At 43.9% G+C, this 10421-nt stretch overlaps 1 non-coding gene across 1 annotated transcript; it reads right to left on the bottom strand.

The window, feature by feature from the left end:
- Positions 1-8846: 8846 nt before the first annotated feature.
- On the bottom strand, positions 8847-8918 carry TRNAQ-CUG (transfer RNA glutamine (anticodon CUG)). The gene has a single exon. It is a non-coding gene; the product is annotated as a tRNA-Gln (tRNA).
- Between the last annotated feature and the right edge of the window lie 1503 nt (positions 8919-10421).

Here is a 10421-nt window from a genome sequence, read left to right on the forward strand (position 1 = left end):
GACAGAGTTCGGGAGTCATGATTCAGGGATTCAGTAAACGGGCGAAATATTCAGAACTGGACAGAAGCAACAAAGATGTCCCAACAGCTTCCACACATGCCAAGCTTTTAAAGATAAGGCACAACACATTCACTTGCTTGTTATGTGGAAATGTCGGGACTGCAAATGTGCTCTCCAGGGGGAGTGTCTGCTCCTATCTGCAGAGATGGCGCCTGGTTTTATGTAAGAAGACTGGCTCCTGATCACTCTTTGTCATCTCCTGAATTGTTCACCTTCCACACCCACCCCTTGGTCCCACCTGGTTGCACACAGACACCAACAAAGGATGCAACACCACTGTCCTGAGGATCAGCAAGTGAGGTGGAGGGGGCACATTTGAAGGGGAGACCCAGCCTAGAGGTTTCCCACCTGTATTTTAAATAGCTCCATATTATAATCACTGAAGAGGCATAAACCTCTCTCAAACTGTTCATTCTGTCATTCTACTCGTAATTGTGCCATCTCAGTCAGCTTAGATCTCATGGCAGCGTTCCATGTTTTATTAATCCACTTTTGTTCCGTTGGAATTGCTGGCGTATGCTATTTGAGTGTTGCTAAAAAATTTTTTTTGCTTTAGTTAACATATTTCCCACCAAATTATGGCATTCCAGATGTATATCATTTTTAAGATACTCTAAAAGGAATTGTAATGGCCTCAGTGGCAGTAAATTATAGCCTAGCATATTTTGTATAATGTTAATAATGCCCCACAAACTACTGATTTTTGCACAAATCCATCGTACATGTATAAAGGCTGCTTTCCTTGCACCAGATTTAACTTAGGGAAGTGCTTGGTGAGATCCCATGGACAGTAATACTAAAAGGAAAGGGAGTTCATGATGGCTGGGAGTTTGTTAAGAGGGAGATAGTAAAAGCACAACTTCAGGCAATACCAATGAGACGGAAACATGGAAGGTGCCTAAAGAAGCCAGGGTGGCTATCTAAAGAACTTTTAACTGAGTTAAGATTAAAAAAGGATGTGTACAAAAAATGGAAAAGGGGGGAAACCACCAAAGAGGAATTCAAACAAATAGCCAGCACGTGTAGACACAAAGTCAGAAAAGCTAAAGCACAGAATGAACTCAGGCTTGCTAGAGAGGTTAAAAGCAACAAAAAAGGCTTTTATGGGTATGTTCGTAGCAAAAGGAAGAACAAAGAAACAGTGGGGTCACTCAGAGGAGAAGATGGTGAAATGCAAACAGGGGACACAGAAAGGGCTGAACTCCTCAATGCCTTCTTTGCCTCAGTCTTCTCCAATAAAGAAAACAATGCCCGACCTGAAGAATTTGGAGCAAATGATTCAGCAGAGGAAACACAGCCCAGAATAACTAAGGAGATAGTACAAGAATACTTGGCTAGTCTAGATGTATTCAAGTCTCCAGGGCCAGATGAACTGCATCCAAGAGTATTAAAAGAACTGGCAGATGTGATTTCAGAACCACTGGCAGTCATCTTTGAGAATTCCTGGAGAACAGGCGAAGTCCCGGCAGACTGGAGGAGGGCAAATGTTGTCCCTATTTTCAAAAAGGGGAAAAGAGAGGACCCAAATAATTACCGCCCAGTCAGTCTGACATCAATACCAGGGAAGATTCTGGAGCAGATCATTAAGCAAACAGTCTGTGAGCACCTAGAAAGGAATGCTGTGATCACCAATAGTCAGCATGGATTTCTGAAAAATAAGTCATGTCAGACTAACCTGATCTCATTTTTTGACAGAATTACAAGCCTGGTAGATGAAGGGAACGCAGTGGATGTAGCCTACCTTGATTTCAGCAAGGCATTTGACAAGGTGCCCCATGATATTCTTGTAAAGAAGCTGGTAAAATGCGGTCTTGACTATGCTACCACTCAGTGGATTTGTAACTGGCTGACTGACCGAACCCAAAGGGTGCTCATCAATGGTACCTCTTCATCCTGGAGAAGAGTGACTAGTGGGGTGCCACAGGGTTCTGTCTTGGGCCCGGTCTTATTCAACATCTTTATCAACGACTTGGATGATGGACTTAAGGGCATCCTGATCAAATTTGCAGATGACACCAAACTGGGAGGGGTGGCTAACACCCCAGAGGACAGGATCACACTTCAAAACGACCTTGACAGATTAGAGAACTGGGCCAAAACAAACAAGATGAATTTTAACAGGGAGAAATGTAAAGTATTGCACTTGGGCAAAAAAAATGAGAGGCACAAATACAAGATGGGTGACACCTGGCTTGAGAGCACTACATGTGAAAAGGATCTAGGAGTCTTGGTTGACCACAAACTTGACATGAGCCAACAGTGTGACGCAGCAGCTAAAAAAGCCAATGCAATTCTGGGCTGCATCAATAGGAGTATAGCATCTAGATCAAGGGAAGTAATAGTGCCACTGTATTCTGCTCTGGTCAGACCTCACCTGGAGTACTGTGTCCAGTTCTGGGCACCACAGTTCAAGAAGGACATTGACAAACTGGAACGTGTCCAGAGGAGGGCAACCAAAATGGTCAAAGGCCTGGAAACGATGCCTTATGAGGAACGGCTAAGGGAGCTGGGCATGTTTAGCCTGGAGAAGAGGAGGTTAAGGGGTGATATGATAGCCATGTTCAAATATATAAAAGGATGTCACATAGAGGAGGGAGAAAGGTTGTTTTCTGCTGCTCCAGAGAAGCGGACACGGAGCAATGGATCCAAACTACAAGAAAGAAGATTCCACCTAAACATTAGGAAGAACTTCCTGACAGTAAGAGCTGTTCGACAGTGGAATTTGCTGCCAAGGAGTGTGGTGGAGTCTCCTTCTATGGAGGTCTTTAAGCAGAGGCTTGACAACCATATGTCAGGAGTGCTCTGATGGTGTTTCCTGCTTGGCAGGGGGTTGGACTCGATGGCCCTTGTGGTCTCTTCCAACTCTATGATTCTGTGATTCTGTGATTTCCAGCACGCGCTACCAGTATGAGGATTCATATTTGCAAGGCAAAGCGGAGACACGTACTAGTAGAACATCCAAATTAAAATATCATTATTTATTTATTTTGTGCTGTGCTGGCTCACCAGATGCAGCTTTGTCACGCTGGCCAAGTGACCCCCTGGCCTCTTAAGTGAGATGGGCGCACAACCCTAGAGTCTGTCAAGACTGGCCCGTACGGGCAGGGGTACCTTTACCTTTACCTTATTTATTTATTTAAGTATTCATAACCCACAGTTTCATAAATTTATATCAAGGCGGTATACAGCATACAATGTTACAATAAAGCATCCATAAAACATCATGAAAAATATCAACAGAGCATGTATCTTCCAAAGGATGTTTAAAAGAAGAGAGTGGAGACTCCTGCCAAATCTCTGCTGAAGGACAACTGAACCTCAAGGGCATGGGGGCCCTCAAGAGGATATTTGTGCAACATGATAGCACCAATTTTTTTGACAATACATTTCCCTGTGGTTTTGTAATATTAATTGTCACAGATAATTCAGATTGTATGTGTAAATCCAGTAACGGGCTTCCCACTCCTTCCTGGAGAGGTGAGAATTTCCTTGCATCTAAGAAAGTGTTGGGCAAATGCTCTGCCACTGAGCTTTTGTCCTTCCCTTAAGACACAGGAAAATAGGAAGCGGACTTGCACTGAGTCAGACCAAATAACAGCTTCAGAGAAGTGTGTGGGAAGGATTGTGACAGCAGTAGAAATAATTGAACTTCTACTCCCCAACAGTTCCAGTGTTGATCAGGCTTCTCCAGGGCAACTATTTACACAACAACAACAATAACGTGCTTGGTAAATTTGCATTCACATAATTAATATTACATTTTATGCAAGTTTTGTGGCCCTGTTCAACGATACAACCCTTTTGGGCTCTGATTCCAAATGTGATTGATAAAACGGCTGGTTGTTTCATACCACAAAATCCCTAAATAGTTTCTGAGTTATCTTAAGGATTTGATTAATGATGTTGATCTTGAAATGGTTGTAAACCTACTTTACGGCTGCCAATATGTTTACAGCAGCAAATTGGAAGAAAGCACTTGTTCTGTTGATGTCTGAATGGCATCAGGGAAGACGGAACAGGGCAATTTTATCCAAATTAACCTGCTGTGGAAATGAATAGACAAACAAGTTTACTGGAATATGGAATTTGTTTGCAGTGTTTTGGAACAGTGAATTCCAAGATGACTTGGACAATACTTTTTCTTTTTTCTTTATGTATGACAAGCATCTACCACCTGCACTTTTCATAAGCAGCCAAAGGCATTGTTGCTCCTGCAGGCTTTCCCAGATGGGTAAATGGGTCTTTAACACGAGTGTCCATTTTTTGAGTTTTAGTCTTGTTATAAATTTACTTTTTTGTGTTTTTCTAACTTTTTAAAATTATATTTTGTGCGAATCACATTGAGATGGTGGTTTAGAAGACAATAAAGCAATAATAATAATAATAATAATAATAATAATAATAATAATAATAATCCACAACAGGTTAGTCATTGTCCATAAAAGGTTATGTCATAGTAAATATCTAGGGCTTTAAGGTAGCACAAGACTCTTGGTCATATACATCAAGTACAGGTTACTGTGTGTAATGTATGTAATTTGATTTTAAGTACAATTTCCCTCAGTGTTGAGGATGATGTTGACAATAGCAAATAATGCCTTCAGAGAGGTAATCTCCCCTCCCTGCCCTGGGAACTTGGCAGGGATAGCAGGAATCAAACTCTCTCCATCCCATAATCCTAAATCTAGTCAGGTTTCCCAAGAATTGCTATTTACATAACAAAAACATACATGTTAATTGGCATTCACACAATTATGCCAGCCAAGAACTAACCATATACTCGGTTTAGTCAAGTACAGTACGCAGAAAGCTGTTAAACTGGTTCAGCACATAAACTAGAAAAGTCTAACACCTATATAAGGGAGTATGCTATGGTCTTCTATCTGCACCTAAATCTATTGAGCTTTAAACCACTGATATGGGAGAAATGCAGTTCATTTCAAATGGCTTTCAACCAGCCTTTGCCAACATGGTCCTAGCACCATCTAGATGTTGGACTATAACTCCCATCAATCCCAGCCATTCAGGGCTGGAGTTGATGGGAGTTGAAGTCCAAAACATCTGGAGGGTGCAAGGTTGGCAACGGGTGGTTGAAAGCCATCTGAAATGAACTGCATTTCTCCCATGCAAAGGAATGGTAAACAATAGTTCCTTTGTCAACTGGTCTGGGAAACCAAACTGCAGCAAAGAGAGCATTTTTATGAAGCTTTGCTGAAACAACAAGAACAAGTTGGATTCCTTAGGACTGAACTCTTTCTTTTCCCCTTTCAATCCAGCCCACAAGGGGGAAGTGGAGGGTAACTTAGCAAAGGTGTCCAGAGAAATGTCGTCCGCCCCAAATTTCACAATGAAACATCTGCTGCTAAGAGTCTGCATCTTTCTCAATACTTGACCCATCCTACCCTGTGTATATCTCATCAACATGCCTAGGAAGAAAGCCAGGCTTCTGAAACAATCTGTCATCAGAATTGTCATCATGGAACAATGAAACTGCTGCTGGTTCCCTGAAACCTCATTCATTCGTTTTCTGGGGGAACAGATGTGTACCTGTCTTAGGTGAGACTTTGCACCATCCCAAATCCCTTCCAGCCACATGCTGTTACCTTGCTGACAAACCATCACTATCATCAACAATCAGACGTGTTGCTTGCTGCAGATTGGTTATGGAGCATCAAAGCATTCCCCCGGAAGAAAAGGAAAAACAAACACGAAATCTGTACAATTTATAATGCCGGCATTATGATATTTTATAGATTACGAATGCTGTAGTACTTTGTGAATCCTATAATATGACTTTTGTTGTAGTTGTGCTGCTTAGCTTATTTGTTTTAGTTGTTTTTTAATAGATTGTAAATGATTTGTTTATTATTTGTTAATTATTCTATATGATTTATGCTGTATTTGTGAAGTTCTCTTATGTGATTGTTACTTACTGTTTGTAAGCCGCTTTGTGATTCTATTGAATGAAAAACAGCATAGCAATTGTTGTTGTTTAGTCGTTTAGTCGTGTCCGACTCTTCGTGACCCCATGGACCAGAGCACGCCAGGCACTCCTGTCTTCCACTGCCTCCCGCAGTTTGGTCAAACTCATTCTGGTAGCTTCGAGAACACTGTCCAACCATCTCGTCCTCTGTCGCCCCCTTCTCCTTGTGCCCTCCATCTTTCCCAACATCAGGGTCTTTTCCAGGGAGTCTTCTCTTCTCATGAGGTGGCCAAAGTATTGGAGCCTCAGCTTCACGATCTGTCCTTCCAGTGAGCACTCAGGGCTGATTTCCTTCAGAATGGAGAGGTTTGATCTTCTTGCAGTCCATGGGACTCTCAAGAGTCTCCTCCAGCACCATAATTCAAAAGCATCAATTCTTCAGCGATCAGCCTTCTTTATGGTCCAGCTCTCACTTCCATACATCACTACAGAGCAATATAATGAATCAAAATCAAATCAAATGTTGTATTCTGCGCATGTGTAATTCTTCTTTTCTAATAGAGGAAGCAGCCTTATACCAAGTCAAACCGTTGGTCCATCCAGCTGACTGACCAGCAGTGGATCTCCAGATCCTTTTGCATGCCAGGCATGTGATCTACCTTTGGGGCTGGTTGCAAGTAAGAAGACTCGTGGGGCTGTGCCCTTTTAATCCCATTTCCCTTTTCCTCAGAAAGCCTAATGAGTTTAAATATATATATATCTTGCCAATGATCTATTAGCAACATCTGAATGTCACATTGACAGCATACAATGAACTAAAGGCCAAGACACTGTTTTTCCTCCCTGATTTGTGAATCTTGAGGTCGCCGTAGCGTAGCCTGATCAATTTTGACAAACTTTTGCAGCTATTCCTATCTGAGTGCTCAACCATTCAGCACTCAGATAGGAATAGCTGCAAAAGTTTGTTGCTAAGTCCTGTTTTCTGTAGAAAAAGCTGGAGCCTTGTGGCAGATGAAAGGTCAAATATCCATTACCAGAGGTAGCTGTGTTAGTTGCCAAGAAAACATTAGAAGAGTCTTGTGTGGCACAGAGGCAACACCTGCTCCTTACCTTTAAAGCACTGTGATACTACCTTTAGCAGTCATGGCTTCCAACCCCCACCCAAAAATAACGGGAATTTTAAAAATATAGCTCCCTGTGTCAAGCAGAGCTTTGCCAACCCCTCTTTTTATTATTAGAAAACTCTAGCTCATTTCCATGGACAGAGTAAAACAGCTAAACTCTGTCTAGTTCTTTGCAGGACGGATCTGTCCCTCCTTCAAGTGGTTGAGTCACTGTGTGTGAGATCATTGTGATCTGCTAGAGATAATGATATTGTACCACTAACAATCTGAGCCATTTCATTGTTCATCTGCTAAATGTGGTTTGTTTTGGTGATGTCAGTGGGCTCCCCTTTTGTGTGTGTCTATGTTTAAGCAATCACGCCTGTGATCTGATCCTGCCTGCAGGGGTGTTAATTTGAGTAAAATATGGGGTGGGGGTGGGGAGCAGATAAGCCCCGCCTCATCCAGCCCTGCATAATCAATCAAAAGACAGACAGGCACACGCACACACACACATAATTTGAATGGCAATGCCCATCAACTTGGGGGCGGCTGGCCCCCATATATATATATATATATATATATATATATATATATATATATATATGGGAGATGCGAAGGGACCTTGTCTCCTAGGAGTTGGCTCCTATAGGCCTCTTGACATCTAAGTTTCCCTCCCTGAACTCCTCTTTAACTTCATCTGCTAGCTGTAGGATCTCGCAAGGTATACAGTTCACCACTGTGAACACGAGTAATATCCACAACATCATGTTGCAGTGTTAAGGAATGTGCTACTCTGTCAGTTTCGGTTCCACTTCGCTGTAATAACAAAGAAACCCACTTTAAATGGATGTGCTGTCTCCCATCTTCAACCACAAATATGCTGTGGATCTCCTGAATGAAACTGGTGATGGACCATTGGTGGTCGAAGGTACTCTTGAATTAAGGGCCATCATGACTCTCCACAGTGACTGCAGAGTAAGCAGGGAAGCCCTGAGCAAGGACAAAATATTTATTATTTTCACAATAATTCATTAATTATTATTTTGCAACCCCTCGGCGAGGCACCTTGTCCGGGGAAATTGCTTACCCCGCCCTAAATCCAATGCTGGGGTGAGTTGGGCCAGTCACTTCCTTGCAGCCTAACCTACCTCACAGGGTTGTTGTGGGGGATTAAGTGAGGTGGACTCTGTACACCACCTTGAACTCCTTTGAGAAAAGGTGAGATTTGAATGCAATGTAATAATAATAAAAAGAAAGCATACCACTTTGCACTTGAGCTTCTAATAAGCACTCTGGCTTGTCGGTATGCTTTTTATTAGAGAACAGGATCTGCATTCATTTCCGATGGTTATTTGCAGAGCAGAGTGCAGGATACGACCCATCTTGGTGCATGACTCAAGAGGCTGCATCATCCTAACCCAGTGTATACTTAGTCATATGTTTCCTATTTGATTTCATTTCATTTTCACCCAGAGCATTTATTGCAGCCCAGGGTACAGGATCCAGCCCATCTCAGTGCGTCGCAAGGACTATTCAGGTTGGCGGGTCATACTTTCCCATGTGTGAAGAGGCGATCCCTTAAAACTCAGCAGTCCGGTCGCTGTAGTTCTAAAAGCATTTCAAAGATCTCCGAGATGATGGGAGTTTCGCTTGGAATTGTTTTGAGCACTTGAAAATAACTTGCGTTCACGAAACCTTTGCTTTTGAGAAATAAAATAAAAATAGCCTTAAAGGGAAAAACAAGGAAGGATCATTGCAGGTTCCACCGAGATTTGAACTCGGATCGCTGGATTCAGAGTCCAGAGTGCTAACCATTACACCATGGAACCGCCCTGACGATATATTGCAGCAGCTCCCACTAAAGCCTTGCAGTTCTTCTGCGCTGACTTCCAGCGCCCCCATGGCGCTCCCAAGCGACGCCTTTTGCTCTTGCAAGCCCGGATCGGATGTTCCCCTCCAGCTTCTGTTTCTCCGGCTTGGAGCAGCAATAGGTTTGGGGAGCGACTGCGTTTACACGTGCACATTTAGGGGTCTGGCAAAGCCTGGCATGCGAAAGCAGGACGATGGCGCTAGAGGACGCGTACCCGTTGCCACTGCACATGCAGTGGGGCGAGCGGGTGTGGAGGCTAAAGTTTAGCCCCGGAACCTATTTGCAGCTTTTACTGCGACGGGCGCAAGAGTGTCCGTGAGCATATACAGAGTGCATTTGACAACTAACTCTTCTGCACATGCTCCGTGTCTCTCACACACACAAAGGCGGCAGCTCAGAAGAGGTGGGGGGCAGGCAGGGGACTCTTTTATAAGCGAACTTGCCTGTCTGCAATGACGGTGTCAGAGAGATGTGGGTGGAAGGTTCCAATATGGAAATATGGTTACAGTATTATTATTATTATTATTATTATTATTATTATTATTATTAATTGAATTTATATACCGCCCTAAACCTGGAATGGTCTCTGCCTCTTGAATGTCTGAGCAACAAGCTGCTGCTTCTATTATGTGTGAATCACTGGGACTGCACTACCAAGGTCGCTTGACACTCATTCAGTCAGGGGAAGGCATGCAGACGTGCATTCCTCAGAAGGTAGGATCCGGGGCCCGCTCTCGGTTCCCGCGCTGCAGTCCAGGAAGAAAGGAGGCATTGAGCGAATTGCGCTTTGCACATGCCTCTAGGCATCCTCTTCTTTTAATACTGCATCAACGTTGGGTCGTTAGATGCTGTTGGACTAAAACTCTCATCATTCCTAGCCAGCATGGCCAGTGGTCAGGGATGATAGGAGTTGTAGCTCAAGAACATCTGGGGGCCCAAGGCTGAGAAGGGCTCCCCTTCCCACATCCCAGGCGTGAGTTGAAATCCAGGTCAAAGCACTGTGGCAGGCAGAGGAGGAAAACGACACGGAGAAGCAGAAAAGGGAGGTGGAGGGAGAAACACTCTGCACATGCTCAGAGGCAAGCTTTTCCCGATGGGGAACATACACACCACCACCCTTCCCAGAGGCCTCTGCGGTCCAGCCTGGACTACAACTCCCAGCAGCCCCAGCATCAGCCTGTCGCGCTCGCTGGAGCTGATGGGAGTTGTAGTGCGAAATTTCTAGGGGGTCCAGACGGGCGAAGGCTGATCCACGGCCCGCTTCGCTCTGCCCTCCACAACACTAGAGATGAAAACGTCAAGAGGTGCCGCACTCAGGTATCGATTCCGGTTTCCATTCGGTCGCCTTCATTGGCTGGGAAAGAATACAGAGACGAAAAGCGTCTAAAGTGGGAGATGAAGGCTACAGATAATTTCCGGCACAGAAACGAAAAGCCCGCATTCTCTCTGGCCTTCGTGTGGC

Source organism: Podarcis raffonei, chromosome 14, assembly GCF_027172205.1.
Source record: "Podarcis raffonei isolate rPodRaf1 chromosome 14, rPodRaf1.pri, whole genome shotgun sequence".
Lineage (NCBI taxonomy): Eukaryota > Metazoa > Chordata > Lepidosauria > Squamata > Lacertidae > Podarcis > Podarcis raffonei.